We start from the raw sequence: 24,218 nt of genomic DNA, 5'->3' as shown, positions 1-24,218 counted from the left end.
GCAGTATGCGATGGCTGTTGAGGGCGTTAAGAATTCCCTCAGCCGTACAATTGTTGAAAAATACTGACATCGCGTCATCGTGGCGGCAATCTTTGATCTTGTTTTTAGCAAGGAGGAATCTGGCCCAAAGGTGATGGACTGTTTCCTGAGGCTGCTGCCGCACAAACATTAAGTCGCATATGTCCAGAGGACCGGAATTGCTTGGGGAATATTGAATGTGGTGGGTGGGAGGGATTGAATCCGAACCCTGACCCACTATGAAGCCCGGACTCTGAAAATTTTCAAAGTTACAAGCCCGGGCTTCGGAGCGTCTGGTGTGTTTTTAGGCTCAATGCCCGATTCTATGTTCGGAGGACAAGAAGTGTCCTCCCGAAGCTAGGCGTCCAGCTCTCCGAGCTTGGAAATCCGAATATACTTTGTTCTCAACATAGGAGAAGAATTATTGTCAGCTTGCTCCTCTACAATTGCCACCTGGTGGGTGATCGGCGGATATCTCATTTCTCTTTGATCGATTTTAAGCCCGATCCGATCATAGTCGGTTGTGACCCCCAGGGCGGCGATGTGATCTAGCAGTTCGTTTAAAGCCGATAGATCTGCCGGATCCATCTTATCGGAGTATTCAGGGCCGACGCGGAGATGATTTTCGGTGACAGGTTGGGCTGCCTTTGGCTTAATGGCCGAACGAGCACCCATGGTGAAGCTGCCAAGCTGGAGGCTTTGCTCTAAAGCTAGGGATCCACCGGAAGTGATATTGTCCTTGATGACAAGGCTAGCCATCAACCCTTATGTCAACGGAACAATGGAACTCTCAATGAAAGCACCAATGTCGGTGCCAAAACTGGCAGATCTCGGGTAGTTGGTCCCGAACTGTGCTCTAAGGATCAAAGGTAACAAGGAGGCATGGGACACGATGTTTACCCAGGTTCGGGCCCTCTTAATGGGGGCAATGCCCTACTTCCTGATTGATTCACTTTGATGAGTATAGGGGTTACAAGAGTCGATCTACCTCGAGATCATAATGGCTAAACCCTAGATGTCTAGCCTGTATGATTTTGATGATCTCTACGGACTAAACCCTCCGGTTTATATGGACACGAGAGGGGTCTAGGGTTATACTAAGTCGGTTAACAGAGGAAGGAAACTACATGTCCGGCCACCAAGCTTGCCATCCACGCAAAGGAGAGTCCCATCCAGACACGGGAGAAGGCCTTTGGTTCTGTATCTTCACGTTTCGTCAGTCTGGCCAATATCACATAAGCCGGCTCTCCAAGGACCCCATAATCCAGGACTCTCTCAATCACCATCGACCGTTCGAGCGCAGGCTCCAAGGCCAACAGGGGCTTGGCTAGAGCATGCGACTTCCCTCTCTTCCTCCTTTCTTACGGGGCCACGGCGGAAGCTAGGAATGGGGAATGGCATTGGCACCAGATCTATGCGAAGAATTGCAGGTTTTGGGAGAGAATGAGTAAGGCCAAGCGCAACAATCTATAGGGCCGGACTGCTGTGGCAATGGGCGGCCGCCAGGCTTGGCGGATTTCAAGGTAGCATGGGGAAGTGGAGACACCCACGTCCCATCAATCGCCATGCGTCATTCAAGGCCGCAGGCGGTTAGGGCCCGCGACACTCCGCACTTGCCCTTTGGCTTTGCCTAGAAGCCAAGTCAGAGCGAGCCTTTGGCCCGGGGGCTACTATCAACGTTCTGGATATGGGGGTACCCAGACTTGCCTGCCTGCAGCCCACGGCGTAGCTCGATCGACGGCCTGGTACGACACATCTGTGGCCTCAACAACTCAAGACCCTCGCGAGGGGCCTAGCGTCACGAGGTGGACAACACCAGGACCACTAGGGGTATCCACCTCCTCAGGCTGGCTCTGGAGGAGCAGAGATTTCTATGCAAGGTGCACCTCATGAGGCTCAGCTGACGTGAGTCGTGACGACCAATGCCAGGCGGGCGCCAGCGGGCGCAGAGTACCAGTTTCCTTTTCATTGCAAAGGAGGCAAGCAGCAGGCCCAAAGTCCCGAGGAATCAACCAAAGGATTCCATTTTCATGCAACGAGACCAAGACCGCCAGGACGACAAGATGGAGGTCGTCACTAAGGCCACCGCAGCGTCACGACTAGAGGCTTTTGCAAGCGAAGACCACTATAGTTAGGATAGGATGTACTTGTTGTCTCCCTTCAAATCTGGCTATTGTGGGATCCCTTCCCGCCAACATTTGGGAAGAGGACCAAGGCCACTATAAATAGGACTTAGCCACCACCATAGAGGCGGGTTGATCCACTTCTCCCTCACCATCTCACCATCTCACTTGAGCTCAAGAACACCTCACCTCCTGAGGTTGATCATCAACTGTACTAGTTCATCCTCAGCCTCTTGAGGCAATCCACCACAAAGCTTAAGTAGGGTATTACACCGCAAGGTGGCCCGAACAAGGATAAATTGTTGTGTCTCTCTGTCCCTTTGAGCTCGACGCGCAAGGTTGTGAGTATCACGAGTAGGCAGGCCGGGTAGGTTGAGATCTCCGCACACACCCTAGAGTTCAAACCTCTCGGGGGTCTGCGGAGCCTGAAATCTGACAGCTTCACCGCACCGCTGTCCTGCCAAAGCATCCATGGCGCCTGTGAGGAGATTATCGGATTTTAGGTTCCATAATCCCTTGATAGGTTTGAAATCTGGGGTGCGTGCGAAGATCTCAACCTACCTAGCCTGCCTACTGACGATCCTCTAAGCCTAGCACGTCGAGCTCAAAGACACAGAGAGACACAACAGGTTATCCTGGTTCGAGCCACCTTGAAGTGTAATACCCTACTCCAGCGTTTTGGTGGATTGCTGCTGAGGATGAACTAGTACAGTGGATGAACTAGCCTCAGGAGGCAAGGTGTTCTTGAGCTCGGGAGAGCTGGTGAGGTGGTCAGGTGAGAATGGATCCCATCCCCCCTCTATGGTGGTGGCTAAGTCCTATTTATAGTGTCCTTGGTCCTCTTCCCAAATGTTGGTGGGAAGGGATTCCACAACGGCCAGATTTGAAAGGGGACAAGAAGTATATCCTATCCTGACTAAAGTGGTCTTCGCCTGCGAAAAGCCTCTGGTCGTGACAATGCGGTGGGCTCGGCGAACTGCCGTCCTGGCGGTCTTGGTCTCGTTGCACCGGAATGAAAACCTTTGGCTGATTCCTCGGGACTCTGCGCCTACTGCTTGCTTCCTTTGCACCAAAGGGAAACTGGTACCCTACACCCGCTGGCACCCGCCTGACCTTGGTCGTCGTGGCTCACGTCAGCTGAGCCTCGCGAGGTTCACCTTGCATAGAACTCTTGGCCCCTCGGGAGCCAGCCTGAGGACGTCGATTCCTTTGGGGGTCTTGGCGTCGTCCGCCTCACGAGTCTTGGCCCCTCGCGAGGGTCTTGAGTCGTCGATGCTGAAGCGAGGCCGTACCAGGCCGTCGATGGAGCCACGCAGTGAGGTGCAGGCAGGCAAGTCTGGGTACCCCAATATCCAGAATGCCGACAGTAGCCCCCGGGCCCAAGGCACGCTCGGACTTGGCTTCTAGGCGAAGCCAAAGGGCAAGTGCGGATCGCCGCAAGCCCTAACCACCTGCGGCCTTGAACGACACGTGGCGATTGATGGGATGTGGGCGCCTGCCTTGAAAGCCGCCAAGCCTAGCTACCGCCCATAGACAGAGCAGCTCGCCCTTGTAGATTGTCATGCTCATCCTTCGTTTCTTGTCTTCCAGGCCTGCAACCCCTTGCGCAGATCTGGTGCCAGTGCCACTCCCCCTTCTTGGCTTCCACCATGGCTTCGCAGTAGAGGAAGGAGAAGGGGAAGTCGTGCACGCCGGCTGGAGCTCCGCCGGCCTTGGATCCGGCCCTCTAGTAGTCGATGGTGATCAATCAGGAAGGGCTGAACAAGGTTTGCCCTGCCCTCGCAGCCGATCTAACGAGTAGAAAGCGATGGTCGTCCAGCCTGCGTGTTGTCTTGTGGATGACATGAGTGCTACCAAGATCCCCATCTATCTTCATGCTCTCTTTGCGGCTCTGATTCCTCCCTTCTCTCCTTTCTTTAATGCCATAATTCCGCACTACCAGATCCACCTGCTGCACCTGGACCCCCGCTCCACAATCCTCCTCGCCATCTTCGCCTTCTTTTGAGAGGCCATGGTCGGCATTGCTCCTTCCGTGGCCCTGTTTCGCCATTTCATATTGCTCCGACTGGTCGATGCCTGCCAACGCTCGGGGTGCATGACCTTCGAAGTTGTGGCAGCGACTGCTGGATTGGGGATTGACTTCGAGCTTTTGCCTACCGCAAAGGCTTTCCAAAAGCAATGGTTGTTTGTTGATGCTTGTACACACAGCCCCCTGCTTCTGACCCCTCGAGCGCCGGCCGCGCCCAGCTCCGGCTAGGGGCATGTGAAGCTCGCCGACCGTCGTCTTGCCCATGTCTGGAAGAGGATGGCTAGGCTGCAGGAGCTAGAGGTGATGGTGCTGATGGTGGTGAAGGAATTCGTCCGGCAGCGCGTTGCCCCGCTCCAGTGCCATTCTCGCCCGATGTGGGGCCTTGCCGGTGTCGTGGACTCCATGAGGCTCCAGAAGCCGTCGCAGCCCTCTGAGACCCTGAGCAAGCTACTCGAGCTTCTGACAGGCGAATCCAAACCCGTTGGTCTTCCTGGAAATGGCTGCCTGCTCTACCAATGCTCAAATAAGGTGGCCTTCATGGGGCAGATGCCCCTATACGATGAATGGGCGTTACGCCCGGAGGGCTTTGAGGGGCCTCGCGAGAATCCCATCCTCGTCGCTACCCTACTGCTCGACCCTGCGGCGTGTGCCTCAAGTGTGGAAGCAGGGAAGTGGATTCTGTCAGCCGCTGCTGAAGGGACCTCCGGAGATCCTGCGCCACCGGGGGCTCCGGAGGCCGTGGGTTAGTGCAACCCGATGCTTTGGAGGCAGAGGCTCCTTAGGTTTCGGGCGATGGTTTCGAGGTGGCTGCTGATGGTGGGGCACCCCCTGGTGCCTCCAAGGCTGCCGCCCAGGGAACCCTACAAAGTGCTTCTGCTCTGGATGCCACTGCCCAGGGTGCCCCGCCTAACGCTCCTGCTCTTGGGGACCGTCCTTCGAGGCTCGGTCGGCTTTGTCTGAATCTTGAAGCGCTATGCAAGAGGAAAGCATCTCTGAGCCATAGTGGTGACGCCCACAGACCGCTAAAATTGAGTAAATACATGGCTGTGGACGAGTAAGTACCTTATTTTGCGATTCCTTGTGCGCCATACTCTTTTCTGACCAGGGCCTCGCAAGGTCCCCGTGATGGTGAAGCCTCAGGAGAGGCGCCCTTCCAAGGATCCTGTCTCAATCCTAGCACACAGCCCCCGATGACCGGGCTCTGCCCAAGGCAGGGGGCCGACATCAGTCGCTGGGGTGCCCTGGACCCGAGCCTCCTACCTCCTTCTTCCGCGACCCGGCCTGGGGAGGTGCACTGACAACTCTTCCTCTGATCACTGTTGGCAGTTGGGTGCCCCTTGGGCAGTCTTTGTCTTCGGGTTGCAGAGCTGCGTCGGCCAGCCCCCGGCCGAGGGCAGGCGAGACGTCCAACGCCTCTTCGGCGGCTCCCGGGGCCGAAGAAGGGCTTGGCAGTGCACTCGCTCTTACGCGCGAGCACAGTGCCATCTGCTTCGAGCTCTTCGGTGAGGCGATGTGCACGATGATCCGGCTTTGGTGGGGACGTTGCCGATGTTGACACCAGGATCAAGGCAGAGGACCGCCGACTCACACACAAGTGGCACCAGCTGAAGGTCGCCATCAACCTTGGGCGACTTCGGTGTGATCAGTCCAGCGTGCTTGCGGCGGCCTCCCTCGCAACTTCTCACGAGGCTTGCACCCGTGCCCTGGAGGAGGATGAAGCCATCAGCCGCCGTCGCTAGTAGCTGAGGAGCGAGAGAGGGATCTCCTGTCTTCAAATGCTGCCCTTGAGCATGAGATGAAGGAGCGGCGTGCCCTCCTGGCCGCGTCGCCGGGCGGAGCGCCTCTCGTCGAGGCGGAGCTTCTGAGGTGCCAAGATGACCTGGCGCTAGAGGCTATGGAGCATAGCCTGGCGTCAGAGCGGTTGGAGGTGAGGGAGCGCCAGGCTGCTGCGGCTGAGGATCTCGTCACCGCCTGAGAAGCCCGGGTCCAGCTAGAGGTGGATGAGAGGCTGGCGAAGGCGCACACGGACTTGGATGAAGGGCACCGCCTGGATCTGGAGCTGCTCAAGGCCGAGCTTGAGGGCTGGACCACCGCCCTGAAGGTGAAGCTGGAATCTGCAGAACAGTGTGAGAATGCCACCAAGGAGACTCTCGCTTCTTCTGAATCCGCCTTGACCTCTGCCCGTGCCGAGTTATCCTTCCTTCAGCAACAAGTCAAGGACACCGCATCCCTCACGGAAAGGGCTGTGAATGAAATGCACCGTCGCCTGACGTCACAACGCGAGCACGACTCGATGCTCCAGGATCTCCGAGCCAGAGCTAACCACGCCTTGGGCACCATCTATGATGAGAGTGCTCCTCATCCACATGAGAATGACTACGCCAGCCACCTCAACTTCTTCATCCACATTGTGACCCGCCTGGGGGATCAGGCCACGAAGGCTCGCAAGCTTGTTGGGGAGACGAGCCGGGGCCTTCTTGGGCGCGTGTTCTTGCGTGTCTTCAGCAACCTCCTCAGCCGTGATTCCCACTTTGACTTCTATGTTGTGCTACCCCCCGGGCCCGTGGCCACTCAGGATAGTCTTCCCAGGTGGGTGGATGACCATGTGGATGCCCTAGTCAAAGAGTTTGCTTCTGAGGATGATACGATCGTGCTTGCGGCCGGAGCAGGTGGCACGGGCAGAGGTGATGAAGAAAATGGCTGCGACGACTCGGGTAGTGCGAGCAGCACGGATGAAGGTGATGAAGAGGGCACACCCAGCTAGGCCCGCACTTCTTTTTGCCTCAACCTTTATGACCAAACTTGAACGCTTCCTCGCGAGGGCATTTTTAAAGGGGGAGCCACTTACGATGTATATAATTATGAAATGTCTTTGAAGTAGCATCTGCGGTGCGACGCTTCCTCGCAGCCGCAGCCTCAGGCAGGATGGCTATTATGACTTATCTTTGGTTCCGCAGGTCTTGTGTGAGCCGTGACGCTGCGGTATGCTTTTCCTCTCGAGGCGAGCCTGCTGTGGGCTCGTGAGGGTCTGGCCCTCCCGAGGAGCCTGCTGACCTGTCCTGGAGTGCTTCGCGAGAGACCAACTGCCAGGCCACGGCTAGGTGCGCGCGTGGTGGCCGCATCCCTGGTCCCCGGGGGGAAAGCCCTTGCAGGCTCGGGGCCGTCTTGATCATGGGGGAGGGGCAGTTGGTCCCTCGCGAGGCGCTTGGGGGAGGGGCTGTTGGCACGAGCCCCGGTCAAAAACTCAAAACCAGAAAATGAGAGATCGATGCAAGACAAGAAAACGTCCCCCCGTTTTTCTTTTGATAAAAGCACAAGAGCCAAGTATATTCCGAAAAGCCAGAAAATTGGGTACAAAAAGAGAGGCGAAAGCAAATAGACATGTCCGGCGCCTAGCTAGTATTCAGGTCTTCTCACCAGTGCAGAGGTAAGTGCTTCCACTTGGCGTGGGCATAGTCATTGGGGGACAGTGCTGACGACCAGCATGGAGCATGGTGCTTCCAGTTGGACGTGGGTGGGAGCCCCCGTGGGCATAGTCATTATTAAGAGTGTCACGAGCGGAGACCTTCACAGGTCAGAGCCTTGCTTCATGATGCCTGACGAGGACCCCGCCCTGCGCCACCCCCGACCACCATTGGGGAGTCCGAAAACCAGGCCGAGACCAAGGGGAAATGGGAAAGCTGGCGGTGTTCTCGGCGATCGTAGGCCCTCCACTAGGGGGAAATGCTCGCCGGCGCCTTCCCCGGCGGGGGACCTACCTCCGAGTAGCGTCTTGCTCCGTGCAGCGTGGGGGAGGCCCTGGACCTGGGCCCCCCACACTACCCCCAAGGTCCTTCGTGTTCCTGCGGCTGGGCCGCCGCCCCGAGAGCCCTTGCGGCGGCTGCGGCCTGGTTTACCTACGATCCATGGTTAGCGCAAGCATGCCCAGTGGTTGTTGCTATCAAAGATGTCGTTTGAGCCATGCAGCGGCTCGCAAAGAATCTCGGCTTCGTGCACCTCCAGCGCCCAGCCTGGCATGGGGGATAGGCTGGGGCCTTCTCCCGGCGCATACCTCAGGTCCACTGCGATGAGCACGTAGGCTTCCGGCTGGCCGCCCGAGTCACTTCCTGGTTGCCTGACGCTCCCGCCTTCTTCGGTCACCATCGGGTCCTGATGACTGACGGTCGGTGCCCCAGCGTGGCCCCAGGAGAGGTTGCTTGGAGTCGCCCCGCCCCGAGGTGGCATGGTCGAAGCAGCGCGGGCCGCACCGTGAGGTTGGTCGAAGCAGCGGGGGCTGCACCGTGAGGTTGGCCGATGACAAGAGGCTCTTTAGGAGTCCTGCGAGGGGGTACGCGGGAGTGGCGAGTATGAGCGCGTGCCCCCGCCACGGCCTGTGATGTGGGCAGGGTGCAGAATGGTGCTGCGCCCCTGTATGCTACGTCCAGCAGCTCGGCAACTCGCTCCAGCAGGGCGTCGTGGCAGCTTTCCGCTAGCCTGCACCTCAGCAGTTCTCGAGCCACGATGACGACAACTCGTATGTTCACCTGCTCCCGGCGAGTGTGCCATGCTGTTGCCGCAGCTTAGCTTAAAGCTCACGCGGCGGCGCGGCGCCAAAGGAGAGGGCTGTGGCCCGCGCCTCCCAAGGCCGGCGGCCCCAGGCGGAGCATGGGCCGCGAGCAGAGTGGAGTGGAGATCTTCCTCGTTGGCAGGTACTGATGAGGAGGCCCAGACAACCCAGTGCTCAACATGGGCTCTCGGGGCGTCGGCTATGGTGTCAGTGGAGTAGCGACGGACCAGGCGACGGGAGAGAAGATCCAACTCACCCCTACCTGGCATGCCAAATGTCGGATTTTTGGTTCTGCAAACCCTTGATAGGTTCGAACTATAGGGTGCGTGCGAATATCTCAACCTACCCAGCCTGCGTACTCACGTTCCTCTAAGCCTAGCGCGTCGAGCTCAAAGGGACAGAGAGACACAACAGCTTATCCTGGTTCGGGCCACCTTGTGGTGTAATATCCTACTCCAACGTTTCGGTGGATTTCCTCGAGGGGCTGACGATGAACTAGTACAGTGGATGAACTAGCCTCAGGAGGCGAGGTGTTCTTGAGCTCGGGAGAGCTGGTGAGGTGGTCAGCTGAGAATGGATCCGATCCCCCTCCATGGGGGTGGCTAAGTCATATTTATAGTGGCCTTGGTCCTCTTCCCAAATGTTGGCAGGAAGGGATCCCACAACGACCAGAATTGAAAGGGGACAAGAAGTACATCCTATCCTAACTAAAGTGGTCTTTGCCTGCAAAAAGCCTCTTGTCGTGACGCTGCGGTGGGCTCGGCGATGACCTCCGTCCTATCGTCCTGGCAGTTTTGGTCTCGTTGCATCAGAGTGGAAACCTTAGGCTGATTCCTCGGGACTCCGCGCCTGCTGCTTGCCTCCTTTACACCAACGGGGAAACTAGTACCCTACGCCCTCTGGTGCGAGCCTAGCCTTGGTCGTCATGGCTCACATCAGCTGAGCCTCGCGAGGTGCACCTTGCATAGAACTCTCCACTCCTCGAGAGCTAGCCTGAGGAGGCCAATTCCTTTGGGGGTCTTGGCGTCGTCCGCCTCGCGAGGCTTGGCCCCTTGCGATGGTCTTGAGTAGTCGATGCACTACAAAAAAGAGACACATCCGTGACATTTTGGGCCGAATGAATTTTTTTGTCATACTTATCACACTTCTATGACGATAATTGTGAAAAAACCTGGTATCATCATAGATGTGGTGGGCTCCTACTTCTATGAAAAAAAATCATGATAGAAAATGTGCTTTTCATCCTGGGCGGGCCAGAGAGGCAGCTGCATGACATTCTTTGGGCTGTCCATGACGGAAAAAACCATGGTAGAAGCGAGGGCGAGGAAAATTTCATGGAGTTCCCGGTTACGGTGGGTGGTCGGGGGCCGAGTGATGCACGTTTCTCCCGTACCGTACGCGCGTGGGTGCGAGGCGTTGGGCTCTAACTGAACCCGAGTGAGGTGTCGCCTAACTAAACCCGAGCGATTGCACTACAGGCTACGCGTTACAGAACCCGAGCGATTGAGCGATTCCTTTACTACTACTGCTAACTGAAGCCGATCAATGCTGCCTCTGGATGAACAGTGAGTGTTGCTGGGGGGTTTGGATGAACAATTTTCGGTGGGGTTGGATGAATAGGACCCCATGGTGTCTGGATGAACAGGACCCCGATTGATCGAGCCGGTTGGGCTGGATGAACATGACCCCGTGGAGGGCAGGATGAACAGGACGACCCCGTGGAGGGCTGGTTGAATAGTAGACGATGGAGTGCTGGATGAACATTAGCCAGTGGAGGGGTGGTTGAATAGGAGCCCATGCAGAGGGCTGGCTGAACAGTAGCCGGTGGAGTAACGCACGGTTGAGGCTGGATGAATAGAAGCCCGTGGATGAACAGTCGCAGGTGGAGGCTGGAGGAGGTCGATGGTGCATGAACAATAGCCCGTGGAGGCTGGAGGGGGTTGGCGCTGGAGATGAACATTATCCCGTGGAGTCCCTTTTGCGGTACACCACATCCCTCCCGATGAACAGGACCCCCGTTTCGACTGTAGCGCTCCAACACAAGTCTGTTTCCTCCGTTTTGCGGTACGCCACACCCCTCCCGATCAACAGGACCCCATTTCTACCGTAGAAGGTCCAATAGAAGACCGTTTCCTCCATTTTGCGGTACGCCAGAACCCTCCCGATGAACAAGATCCTGTTTTGACCATGGCCGATCGAACACAAGGCCATTTCCTCCGTCCTACGGTACGCCATGCCTCGTTTCCATCGGCTATTCTGTCCAAGCCCCCCCGATGAACACGACGACGCACTCCATTCCGACCCAGCCAGTTGGCTCCCCATGAACACGACGACGACGCAGTTTCTCCATTCCGACCAAGCCACATAAACGAGCCCTTGTTTTACGTATGCACGAGTAGGCATTCAAGACCCCTCCCGTGTATACGTACGTGGCCGTATTTACTTTCTTGCACCCTGGCCGCTGTATGTACATGTACATGCTACGTGCGCGCCTCTACTACAACACGTGCGCCTCTACATCGACCAGTATGTACGTACACGTTCGCGACCAGAATAACAACGCTACGTACGCATCGACCAGGTGGGTCCCGACTGTCAGGTACTTCCTCGCGTGTGAAGATGTAGCTGGTGGGTCCCAGCAGTCAGGGGGGCGAATCGTTTTTGTACCCAGACGCACTTCCTTGCGTGCGAAGATGTAGCTGGTGGGTCCCAGCAGTCAGGGGGGAAAAGTTTTTTTCACGAAATACAGTGGCCCGTCCGGTGGGTCCCTGCTATTAGGTGGAGGAATAATAATTTTGCGTGTAATAAGGAGCCAATTCCTTGCAGCTGCCCTGGACCCAGCTGTTAGCCTATCAACGTACAGTACTCTTCCAATGGATGTCGATCCTTGACCATGTTGACCACGCCGCGCCGAGAGCACCAGGGCGGTGGACGACGGCGAGGCCTAGGAAGGGGATGACGCAGAGCCGGGGAAGACGTGCCAGTGAATACCCACGCGTAGAGGAGTATGAGGGTTCATTGCTTCTGCTGCGGTGTGAGGGTGCCGTCGCCGCAGAATAACAAGGGGTGTGGGTGACTAGAGGGATGGCCTGGCCAGCGGTGGGAGTAGTAGGGGGCGGTGAGGCCTCCACGGCATCACAGCCGGCCACGAGAGGCAGGAGCACGCGGCATGACCAGCGCTGGTTTGGGCGGCTGGAGGAAGAGGACCAGATGTTGAAGAAGCACTACGGCCGTTGGATGGACATTGTACGGTCACTAGAGCTAGAATCGTTCATATTGACTAAGTTGACAAAGCCCTCCATCCCCATCAACTTAGTTGGCCCACAAGTCAGCCTCCCACTATGATGGGTCCCACTATTTGTGAATTAATAGAGCTAGAATTAGCTCAAGAGCTTCCACGAGGGGCCTATAAGCCTAGGGGGCGCGCCTGCAGGCTTTTTGCTCCCTCGTGACTCTTCATGTCTTCTCGTGAAACTTCTAGGGTCCCTTCTGGTCCAGGAAAAAATCGTAAAAATGTTTTGTAGTGTTTGGACTCCATTTGGTACTGATTTTCTGAGAAGCCAATAACAAGCAAAAAAATGGCGACTGGCACTAGGCACTTGCCTAATAGGCTAGTCGCAAAAACTGATACATAATTGCATAGAATTTCATAATAAAGATCCAAGAGGGATACTATATAGCACGGAAAAATAAAAATTATATATATGTTGGAGACGTATCAGGGCTCGATGGCAGCGGCATCCGCGCGCTCCACATCGAGTTGAGCCTCGACTGCCTGGTTCATATCCATGACATCTGGTTTCGCCTAAGGAGGGCCTCGATGTTATGGCATCCACGCGCTCTGTATCGAGGTGAGCCTTTGTCGTCCTGTGCTCCTTTAGGATCTTTGGGTTGAACCATTGGTACGCCCGCACCATGGGGGCCCCGGACGCAGGCATGAAGTCGACATCCATCATCTCATCTGAAGCGACAGCTTTCTGTGCTGCAACCTTTACCATGAACATTGGATCAGCTACCTCCTCCTCGGAGCTCAGCTCAAGAGGACTTGGGTATTGGCCCGCCGCAAAGTGAGCTTGGGATCGGAGGTTTGTGGTGCCGACCGCCACCGCTGTCAGTGTCAAAACCGGCGGATCTCGGGTAGGGGGTCCCGAACTGTGCGTCTAAGGCTAATGGTAACAGGAGGCGGGGAACATGATGTTTGCCCAGGTTCGGGCCCTCTCTATGGAGGTAATACCTTACTTCCTGCTTGATTGATCTTGATGATATGAGTATTACAAGAGTTGATCTACCATGAGATCGTAGAGGCTAAACCCTAGAAGCTAGCCTATGATTATGATTGTCCTTGTCCTACGGACTAAACCCTCCGGTTTATATAGACACCGGAGGGGGATAGGGTTACATCAGGTCGGCTACAGAGAAAGGAATCTACATATCCGAATTGCCAAGCTTGCCTTCCATGCAAAGGGGAGTCCCACCCGGTATAAGCATATAGTCCGGCTATCGGAGGACCCCCTAATCTAGGACTCCCTCAGCTGCCTTTTCTACGCGGCGCTCTTGCATCAATATCTTGTAGTACGTAAACTTGCTGCATACCATGGCTATTCGGGAAACTAGGGGACGACTGATGTGGGCTAGGGGATCGAAAGGTCGGAGAATCTGCTTGAAATGTGGTGTGGTTTTGGGGTAGTGCTGACACTCCGGCAAGTAGCTAGTGTAGGCTGAGCAGCGAAGGTTCCAGTGTTAATAGTGGTACCGGTGATGACCAGTCAACTAGTTTTGACTGTGCGTAGTTTGCAAAGCCAGACGGTTGGAGCCTAGAAAGTTGTGGGGTGGGATTGGACTAAAGTTTTGAAGTATCACATGGCAGATGTCTAGACCTGCTCGCCAAGCTGTCTGTGGGATTTGTTTTTATAGATGGTGTATGTGGGATTTATATCGACGGTTTGCTCGAAGCAGCAAAACCAAGTGTTACGTACGTAATAGGAGTACTCAAAGTATGCAAGTTCAAAAGGAACTAATGATGTATATCACACTTATCGCGTTCGCGATGCACCCGGCTCGGTCGGTCCTGCATGTCACTCACCAAATGGAACACACTCCGTCTTGCATTTTTGCTCGCTCATGGGACCGTAGTTGAGAGCAAACCGATGGCAGGCAAACTTTCCCATCACTCTCCCCCTCCCCCGCACTCTTAGCTAAATTTAGAAGAGAGACAAGTGATGTAAAAAAACACCAGAAGAGAGAGACGAGGAGGGAGCGATTGTAGCACAGATTGGAAGAAATTTGTTGACAGTGTGAGGAGGGCCATGTGTTAATAAAGTAGGAGCTCTCCATACTCTACTGCACATGCACTCAGTACTCCACCACCACCACCACCAGCACCACCACCACCACCACTACTACTATACTAGTGTACTCCTACTACTATTGGACTGGCTAGACGTGGCAAAATCCTATTAGTAAGCGCATGCATGAGAACAAGCATTCACATGTTTGAATACAAATTGGAAACCATTTTCTATTTGAATACAGATCTATGAGTATTTACGAAACTAACAATATTGATTTGGCGTTGTTGAATGTTTGATACCTGTTTCTGTAAGTTTGATCAAAGTAGAGATACTTTGATTTCACACAAAACTTATATGTAGACTAAAACGTACCACAGGGAGTATATTGTACATTCAATAGCGAAACGAATATTGAATGCCCTTTACATATGATTTGCAGATGTTATGATCATCAATTAAAATATTTGAATCCACTTTAGGTTGAATTCTATTAGTTGAAACTTTTTTTGGTTGGATTCACATACCATGTGTCTTCATACGCATAATGTGTCCCACACTCCCAACATAGAGTGTTGTCAGGTATTTTTTTATTTGACACACCATCTCTCTGTATTACACACCCACTTGATCTCTCTTGGTTTCATATCGAGGTCTCTCTTTCTATCTCTCTCTATCTCTCTCTCATGCGCGCACACACACATACCACCTCTCTTCCTCTTTGTACATGTCACACATCATCGATCTCGAGGTATCGGGATTGTATCTCGCATGTCAAGTCACCCTTTCACACATGCCTAGGTTACTCTACCATGCATTAAATGTAACCAAGCCTTTCATCTATCTTTTTTAAGCATACGTTCATGTTTCTCTCTTCCCCTCTCAAGATCGGTCGATCGAGCAATCTCCAGACCCACCCTAGTCCTCTTTCAATCGATCTATAGCTAGAGGGTACATGACCAACTCGCACACACACAAACACCCCCATCTCCACTGTCGGGTTTCGGGTTCCGCAAACCCTTGAGAGGTTCGAACTCTGGGGTGCGTGCGGACATCTCAACCTACCCAGCCTGCCTACCCGCGATCCTCACAACCTAGCGCGTCGAGCTCAAAGGGACAGAGAGCTATAACAGTTTATCCTGGTTCGGGCCACCTTGTGGTGTAATACCCTACTCCAGCTTTGAGGTGGATTGCCTCGAGGGGCTGAGGTTGAACTAGTACAGTGGATGAACGGCCTCAGGATGTGAGGTGTTCTTGAGCTCGGGGGAGCTGGTGAAGGAGGAATGGCTTTTCTCTGTTTGGGTCTCCTTCTATGGTGGTGGCTTAGTCCTATTTATAGTGGCCTTGGTCCTCTTCCCAAATGTTGGCGGGAAGGGATCCCACAACGGCCAGATTTGAAGGGGGACAAGGAGTACTTCCTATCCTTGCTAAAGTAGTCTTCGCCTGCAAAAGCCTCTGGTTGTGACGCTGTGGTGGGATCGACGATGACCTCCGTTCTGCTATCCTGGCGGTCTTGGTCTTGTTGCAATAGAATGGAAACATTTGGTTGATTCCTCAGAACTCCGCGCCTGCTGCTTGCTTTCCTTGCACCAAACAGGACACTGGTCCACTACGCGCTGGCGCCCGCCCGGCCTTGGTCATCATGGCTCACGTCAGCTGAGCCTTGTGAGGTGCACCTTGCATAGAAGTCTCTGCTCCTCAGGAGCCAGTCTGGGGAGGCCGATCCCCTTGGAGGTCTTGGCCTTGCCCGCCTTGCGAGGCTTGACCCCTCGCGAGGTCTTGAGTTGTTGATGCTGAAGCTAATCCGTAGCAGGCCATCAATGGAGCCACACAGTGGGCCGTAGGTAGGCATGTCTGGGTACCCCCGTATCCTGAACGCCGACAGTAGCCCCCAGGCCCAAGGCGCGCTCAGACTTGGCTTCTAGGCGAAGCCAAGGGGCAAGTGCGGAGCGCCACGGGCCCTAACTGCATAAGGTCTTGAACAACGCGTGGAGATTTATGGGACGTGGGCGTATTCACTTACCCATGCTGCCTCGGTAACTATTTCTGGTTGACAAAAGGGCTTACACTTGAGCCTTCATTGCCTTCCCTTCGTCTTGCTCCAGGTGCCCTTCTCCCTACGCCAAAAAACTCCTCCAGATCTGCCGATCCTCCCCACCAAGCTCTCGCCCGATGGCCGCCAAGAAAGCCAAAGCTCCATCCCTGGCTGCCGGCCCCGCCTGGTTCAAGCCGTCGCTGATCACGCCCTCCATCGCCAAGGAGAAGCTCTAGACTGCACTTCTCCTAACGGCGAGTGAATATAGTGAATGGGGGAAAACGGCACTCTGGGTCACCTCCGACGAGCCGGAGCCCGCGGACAGTACCTTTTATCACTTATTCCTGCACAACGTCTGCTCGGGGCTGATTCATTCCTTCTCCTGCTTCTTCTAGGCCGTTCTCCACCATTACAGCCTCCACGCGCTCCACATTCGTCCCAAATCTTTCCTCCTTTTGTCCATCTTCGCCTTCTACTGTGAGGCGTTCGTGGGAGTGATTCCCTCCATCTCCATGCTCTATCACTTCTTCTACCTCCGCGTGAATGGCCACCAGCTCACAGGGTGTGCTGGCTTCGTTACGGCCCATGGCAGCAATGCAATTTCCCATACCAGGAATAAGGTGGAGGACGTCCGAAACAAATGGGTCCTCATGGACGCCAAGTGCTCCCACGACCTGCTGGATCTGCCGACCAAGCTCCTGACCTCTAAGAAGGGGTGGTCTTCTGAGAAGATCACCGATCCCCAGTTGAGGCCGCTGATGAAGAAGATGGAGGCCGACCTGAAGGCCGAGAAGCTGACTAGGGCCATGATTATCAAGGAGTTCCTGACGCAGTGCCTAGCACCGGTCCAGGAGCGCTCCCGCCCCTTGTAGAAGCTTGGGGGTGTCGAAGTCAAAATCCGGCTGCGCCAGGATGGCCTACCTAACGAGGAGTTGAGCAAGGTCCTGCTTTCTTTGACCGGGAAGGACCCGAGCCGCCCTCCAGACGATTGCCTCCCACTGTACAGCCAAGATGATGGGGAGAAGATCATCGCCGCCATGCCTGTATTCAACGAGCGCGGGCCCATGTTGACGGGGCCTCCCCCGCCGGCCGCCGCCTTGGTGGACCTGTCCTCCGACGACCCTTTGTCTGAAGCCATCGAAGAGGGGGCTGGCGAATCCTTTGCCCCGAGGTAGAGAGACCTCCTCCACAGCTTCTCCGACGATGACGATGAGGATGTGCATCTGTTCATGGAGCTGGCTCGCCCCTACCGGGGTCACCACGAGATCCGGGGGGACCTCGTCGAAGAAGCTGAAGTGAGCGGTCGTGAAGAGGGGCAGGTCGGTGCTGGTTCCCCCAGGCAGCACTCCTCCTTCGCCGATGCCATCTCGCATGGTGCCGACCGCATGCTCACCTGCTCCATAGAGCGCAGCTCCAGCCGCGCCTGCGAAGCCCGTGCTGTTGAGCCTGAAGAGGAGCTACGTCGCCTCGGACCAGTAAGTGTTCTTTATTGGTCTTGCTCCTGAATATAGATGCGATGCTTAGTATCTTCGTTTGCTATTAGGCCGCAGTCGTCGGCGAAGAAGAAGGAGGGTGCTGAGGCCGCCGTGGTCGAGCATGTTGCGACAGCTGTCGTGGCTTCGGCACAAAGGGACGCAGCGGCTCCTATGGCTCCAGCAGCGGTGACATCCTCTCGGATCTATGTGGTCCAGCCTCGGGAGGAGTCGGCTTCCGCGGCAGGGCTAACCCTAGCGGCACCCGTCCCCGACTGCTGAGGACGCAAGGCCTCCAGAGCCCGCTATTTCTCTCTGCTGCCGCAGCTCCACCACTCTTGGCGCCTGGAGCGCCTCCTCTTCCACCTACCGCACCGTCGGGCCTTGATGCTTATGCCGCTTCCGGGGCCCTTGAGGAGGCCCGATCCACAATGGACCGGCTCCAGGGTGATCTTCGAGGTCCAGACCGGCGCGCGGTGTTGGGGCGCCTAGAGCTGGTTTCGGGGTGGCTCCTGGTCGACGCGTCTGTTCGGGCGGCCTGGAGTCAAGCCATAGTATCCGTGGAGGAGGCCCGAAAAGTGGCCAGCGTAGCAGCTACCGAGGGTGACGTGACGCTGAAGGATACCAAGGATGCCCAGGAGCGGTGCTATGCAGTGGAGGTTGGGCTGAAGGCCCTCCAGGATCAGCAGGCCGCCCAGGCCAGTCAGCTCCAAGAGCGAGAGGAGAAGCTGAAGGCCCGGGAGGCTGCCGTTGTTGATGGCGAGGCTGAGCTGAAGCATGCAGCCTAGGAATAGGCCGCGGAGCGCGACCGCCTAAAGAAGTTGAAGGAGGAGACGGAAGCAGCCCAAGCCGCCCTTGCCGAGGCCAGGAGGGAGGCCACCATGGAGCGCAACACCTTCGTCTCCCTCAAGGCAAGTTTCCGCAAAGCTTGGTAGGAACTCTTTCGGAGCGAGCCCCAAGGGGCAGTGGTAACCCCGTAGGAGAGCCCTACCGCACCGCTCCATGAGCTCGTTGAGGCGCTCGAGGACGTCGTCGCGTGGTTTGGCTCCATGCTAGAAGGTGAGGCTCGCATACTCTCTTCCTCGGCCCTGACGCACGCCTTCAGCCTCTGTATGGGGCCGAGGGCAAGGGCGATGACGACGTTGTCGATGACGGGACTCCACAGGCGAGTGATGGCGGCGGCCAAGGCTGAAGAGGTGACACGGCGGTGGTGCTCCTTCCTGTTTTTAGTCTGCAACATGTACCATGCCTCTTGGAGGCATTAAAACTGATGCTTGGAATGATGTGTTTTGTAATAGTTAGGTTATGGTTTCACGATCTCTTTTTCTGTTGCTTTAGCATTCTGCGTCGGCCAGGGGGTGAGGAGCTAGGTGGCCAGTTAGGCTCCTGAGGCGCGATGCTCAGGAGGCCCCCTTGATGCGTAAACAACTTGGGAAGGGAGATGCAAAGGCAAGCCTTGGTGCTCTGCGCCAGCAGGGCCCGGCCCCGTGCATACCTCAACAGCCGTTGGGTCGTCCAAATCGCCAGGACGAGACCAAGGAGTGAGGGGCTACGTGACCAGTTAGGCTCCTGAGACGTGGTGCTCAGGAGTCCCCCTTGACGTACGAATGGCTTGGGAAAGGAGGTACGAGAGTTGGGCCTTGGTGTTCTGCATTGGCAGGGCCCGGGCCCGTGTGTACCTCAGCTGGGTCGTCTGGATTGCCAGGATGAGGGCAGGGGGTGAGGGGCTGCGCGGCCAGTTAGGCTCCTGAGATGCGATGCTCAGGCGTCCCCCTTGACGTATGAACAGACCATCATACCTTTACTCGTCGGACTCTCGCTCGGGAAGGGCGCGCGAAGACAAGATCTGTGGAACCTGGCAGGGTGGCGTATGCCAGGCGTGACCTGAGCGTAGCCCCCGTACCCAGCCCCCTCGCGCTACCCTTGTCGGTGTCAAAACCGGCAGATCTCGGGTAGGTGGTCCCGAACTGTGCGTCTAGGCGGATGGTAACAGGAGACAAGGGACATGATGTTTTTACCCAGGTTCGGGCCCTCTCGATGGAGGTAAAACCCTACTCCTGCTTGATTAATATTGATGATATGGGTAGTACAAGAGTAGATATACCACGAGATCAGAGAGGCTAAACCCTAGAAACTAGCCTACGGTATGATTGTTGTTCATCCTATGGATTAAAACCCTCCGGTTTATATAGACACGGAGAGGGCTAGGGTTACACAGAGTCGGTTACAATGGGAGGAGATCTACATATCCGTATCGCCAAGATTGGCTTCCACGCCAAGGAATGTCCCATCCGGACACGGGATGAAGTCTTCAATCTTGTATCTTCATAGTCCAGGAGTCCGGCCAAAGGTCATTGTCCGGTCATCCGGACACCCCCTAATCAGGGACTCCCTCAGTAGCCCCTGAACAGGCTTCAATGACGAAGAGTCCGGCGCGCCAATTGTCTTCGGCATTGCAAGGCGGGTTCCTCCTCCGAATACTTCATAGAAGATGTTGAACACAAGGATAGTGTCCTGCTCTGCAAAATGAGTTATACATACCGCCGTAGAGAGAATAACACTTGAAAAAATCTAATCTGCTGACGTATTCCGCAGCGTGACATCACGCCACGGCCAAGCCTTCATTCGAATCATTTTACTGTCCCACCTCGGCGCGTTTAGCGAGGCGGTTTCCTTGGCACGTCTTGTCAAAGCAGAGATCGTGTCCCCTTATTCCGGGATTCTCATCAATACGGGCGTGGGTAACCCAACCGTGCCTGTTAGTATGTCTTCTTAAGCGAAGGTGAGTCCCAAACGGTCACGGGGAGGGCTCTTGGTATTCAACCTCTTTATAAAGAGACCAAGGCTCGACTCCTTTTCAGTCTCAATCAAATCCGCCTCTTACCTCAAGTTCCAACACCCGAAGCTTCAGATTCAAGCGCTTTGGACTTCCGACGATGTCCGGCTCCGACCTCCAGGGCCGGTGGATGCCTTCCTCCGTTACGAAAGAAGACGTGTTAAAGTTAAGAGATGCTAGGTATCTTACCAGTGAAATCTTGCATAAGCTGCCTGCCCAAGGGTAGGTCATTCCCACTCCCAAGCCCGGTGAGAGCGTGGTGTTCGCGTCTCACTTCCTTCGGGGACTAGGCTTCCCGATCGACCCCTTCGTGAGGGGGCTCATGTTTTATTACGTGCTAGAATTTCACGACTTAGCTCCGGAGTCCATCCTCCATATCTCATTGTTCATTGTCGCGTGTGAGGCCTTCCTCCATATTACTCCTCACTTCGGATTGTGGCTCAAAACCTTCAAAGTAAAGCCGAAGATGATTGAGGGGTAGCACGCAAAGTGCGGAGGTGCTGTTATAAGCAAGATTGCCGACGCTCCATGGCCCGACGGCTCTTTTCAAGAGGAGTTCGGCTTATGGCAACGAGAGTGGTTTTATATCACCGCTCCTAGGGGCACCAAATGGGTGGAACCACCTGCTTTTCGCTCGGGTCCCCCACCACAGCTAGCATCATGGGTCAATAAAGGGCTAGACTAGGGGTCGTCCAAGGACGTGCCCTTGTTGCAGGGCCGCGTTCGAGATCTCCTAGAAAGAGATATCAATCTAGCCATAGTGACGTAGGTTATGTTGATTCGCCGCATCCTGCCCTGCAAACGCCACCCCCTCCGCATGTGGGAGTTTAATCCGGAAGGACCACAAGCCCTCCAACATTTTGCGGGCGCGACGCCCATGAAGATGTACAATTTGTTCTTCGGATCACAAGAATGTGTCCGGATTCATCCAAGGACGCAGGTCTGAGCTGCAATCGTCCGGACACTCAAGTAAGTAGCCCTATACCCGAACTCCCTATACATATATTTATCATAAAATTGCCCTTAAAAGAGTTGTCCCTTAAGCAGGAGTGGATAGTGAAAGCAAAACTAATTAGGTGCCCGGCTCCCCTCCCCAAGAATACGCTGGATCCCGTGTTAACTAGGATGCTGGAGGTTGCGCCACTGGAAGAAGGCAAAGAGGGGAACAAGGAAGCTACCGCCTCCCCGAAGGAGGCTGTCAGGGAAGGAGGAATCGAGAATTCCTCCAACCAGGGAAAGAAGAGGACCGCCTCTAAAGACCCGGAGGCAATGGCCTCCAAGCGGGGGAAGAAACCTTCGTTAGAGGGTCCGGCGCTGGGAGGTGCCTCGGCCGCATTGTGTCCCCAAGGGGATTAGCTCTCCACCGAGCCGTAAGTAAAGAGGGGGGTTTTAAAATGAGAGATATTAGTTCGGATCTCCGCCCTTCTCAGCAGACCTCATCTTTAGGGGATCTTCGTCCGGAGATGATGGAGAGCGGAATGCCTCCCCCTGCCGTAGCACCTCGCGAGGCGGGCGACCATGAGGTGTCGTCACGGAGGGTTTCTCCGAATCCGGCAGGGCCGGAAGGCAGTCGTATGGCCCCCCACGTCCCTTCATGTCTGGCCTTCGAAGAAGGCCAGTGGATGAGTCCGGCACTGTCCGGTGCACAGTCGGAGGAGTTGAAGGATCTGCTTGGGCGAGCATCTATCTCAGAAGAGCACCGTGCGTTGATGGATACGGTGATTGGAAGGATTTCATCCACGGAAAGCGGATTGTATGAGGCCGTTAGGAGTTTACTGATGGGTTTTGAGGTACGTGAAATGATGTACCTTTTGACAGATCCGCATATATAAGATGCGCCCTGTGTAGATAGTAGCCCCTGAGACTCGGTGCATTGTCAAAAAGGACGGCGCGCCGAGGATCATAATCCCAGATATAATATTGCGCCTTTCTTATATAGGTGGCGAAGTGTCCGGTGGCTGGCCGGATTGATGAATTTTCCGAGCTAAAGTGGCAACTTGACGTGGCAGATGCCGACATCGCACTGTTCAACAAGAGGCTTGACGAGGCACAAGGTATATAATTTCTCCAAAGACACCTAGTAAGAGGAGCTTGATGCCCGTACCTTACAACATATGTGCTTGATGCAAATGGTGCCGCTGCCATGGAGAACCTTTGGGCGGAACTTGCCCGAGCCAAGGAGGAGGCCAGGAAAAGCGATGCGACTGCCTTAAAGGCGGCTGAAGAGCTGAAAGCTGAACAGGCTGTTCACTGCCAAAGCAAGAAGGAAATGGCCGAGATGCCTGAAAAGTTGAAGAATGCTGCCGACCACTCCAAGATTCTTGAAAAAGAAGATCGGGTGGCACAGAAGGACCTAGAAAAGGTCACTACCGAGGCCATGGACATTCGCTCTATGATGAGACCTATGAAGGAGGAGCTACGTCAGGCCGGAGATATCACGGCTGGGAAGCCCTATATGCTGCGGATGAAGTTCAGGGATCCTAGATATGCTCCGTTGGACCGGAAGTGGAGTGTGGTGAACACTTACCTGGACTTGGCGGCGTGTGCCGCGGACGTGGCCGAACACTTCCGCGATCAAAATGACCACGAAGTGGAGAAGCTTTTTCGGTCGCAGTTCCACAATCCAGAGCGCCCACTTTCAGTATCCGATCGGTTGGCTGCATGGGCGGAGCTGAATAAGTTATCCGGACTTGCCATGGATCATGTCGTGAGTCATCTGTGGCCGAAAAGGCCCGAGCCGAAGAGTTATTTTAGCTTGGTGCAGCAATTCCTCGGTGCGGTGCCACATATTAATGTAATGAAGAGGTCGGCGTGCATAGAGGGTGCACAGATGGCTCTTGCCCGTGTCAAGACATACTGGGCGGATATGAAGGCCAGTGCTGTTGCATCCCAAGATTCGGACGAAAGTCGAGTACCTACCGAGCACTATTTTCAGGAAGTTCTGCAGGGCGCTCGTTTAATAGAGACGCAGTGCTCGAAGGATGTTATGTTTGAATAACGTGTATCATTGTAAAACAATGTTTTGATGGGATATAAAAGCTTTTTATACTTGCACTTTCAAGATTTAGAATACCTCCTGTGCAGCCGTTGATGTATATACATATATAACCTGAAAGATGGCAGTCTTCGGCTTCAGCCCCCACTCATATAATGCGAGGGTGTTCGCAAAAGGCGCATTTTCACACTTGATCCAACGTCTTGGTCCTATAAAGGAGGTGACAGCGCAGGGAACTAGGCAACCGGACTATAATGCTTTATCACTTTACTTAGCCATAGGAGTTTGACAGTGGGGCTACTGTATAGCCCCTAGGGGCACCGCGCTCACCCAAATTCGGGGCGCGTATGTGCCTGACCGGGAAACGGCCCTTCATTAATGCGGAGGAATTCTAAAGATTCCGGTGGGTCATCGAGTGGTTGACCAGTCTCGCGCTATATCATGACAGTCAGTTTTCGGCTTTCTCTACTGAGGTGCTCGCCTTGCCGAACCGGGGCACAATCGCAGTAGTTCTCCTGGTGCCGCCTTAGCCGATAGAGCGGAACGTAAGGCAGCAAAATACCGGAGCCGGGCAAACCCAACATTTGACCAAAGAGATGATTCGGAGCTGATGCATATAAGGCCAAACTCGCGACACCGAACACTCCCTAAGGTGTTCGGTCTTTATGAAAACGGGCTAAACAACGCCCTTGGTAAGAAGCCCCTGGTGTCCAGGTACGCGCAAAATTCTGACGTGGCCAAATGCCAAGACGCCAGCCTGCTTCTCGGTTATGGAAAGAAACTGGGGGATGTTATCAACAAGAGACAGTGAAAAAGGTTTACGCAGGGTCTTAATCTGAAAAGAATCCTTGGGACGGGTCCCTACTGCACGTCTGC

The sequence above is a fragment of the Triticum dicoccoides genome, chromosome 2B (assembly GCF_002162155.2).
Source record: "Triticum dicoccoides isolate Atlit2015 ecotype Zavitan chromosome 2B, WEW_v2.0, whole genome shotgun sequence".
NCBI lineage: Eukaryota > Viridiplantae > Streptophyta > Magnoliopsida > Poales > Poaceae > Triticum > Triticum dicoccoides.
This window is presented reverse-complemented; position numbering follows the sequence as displayed.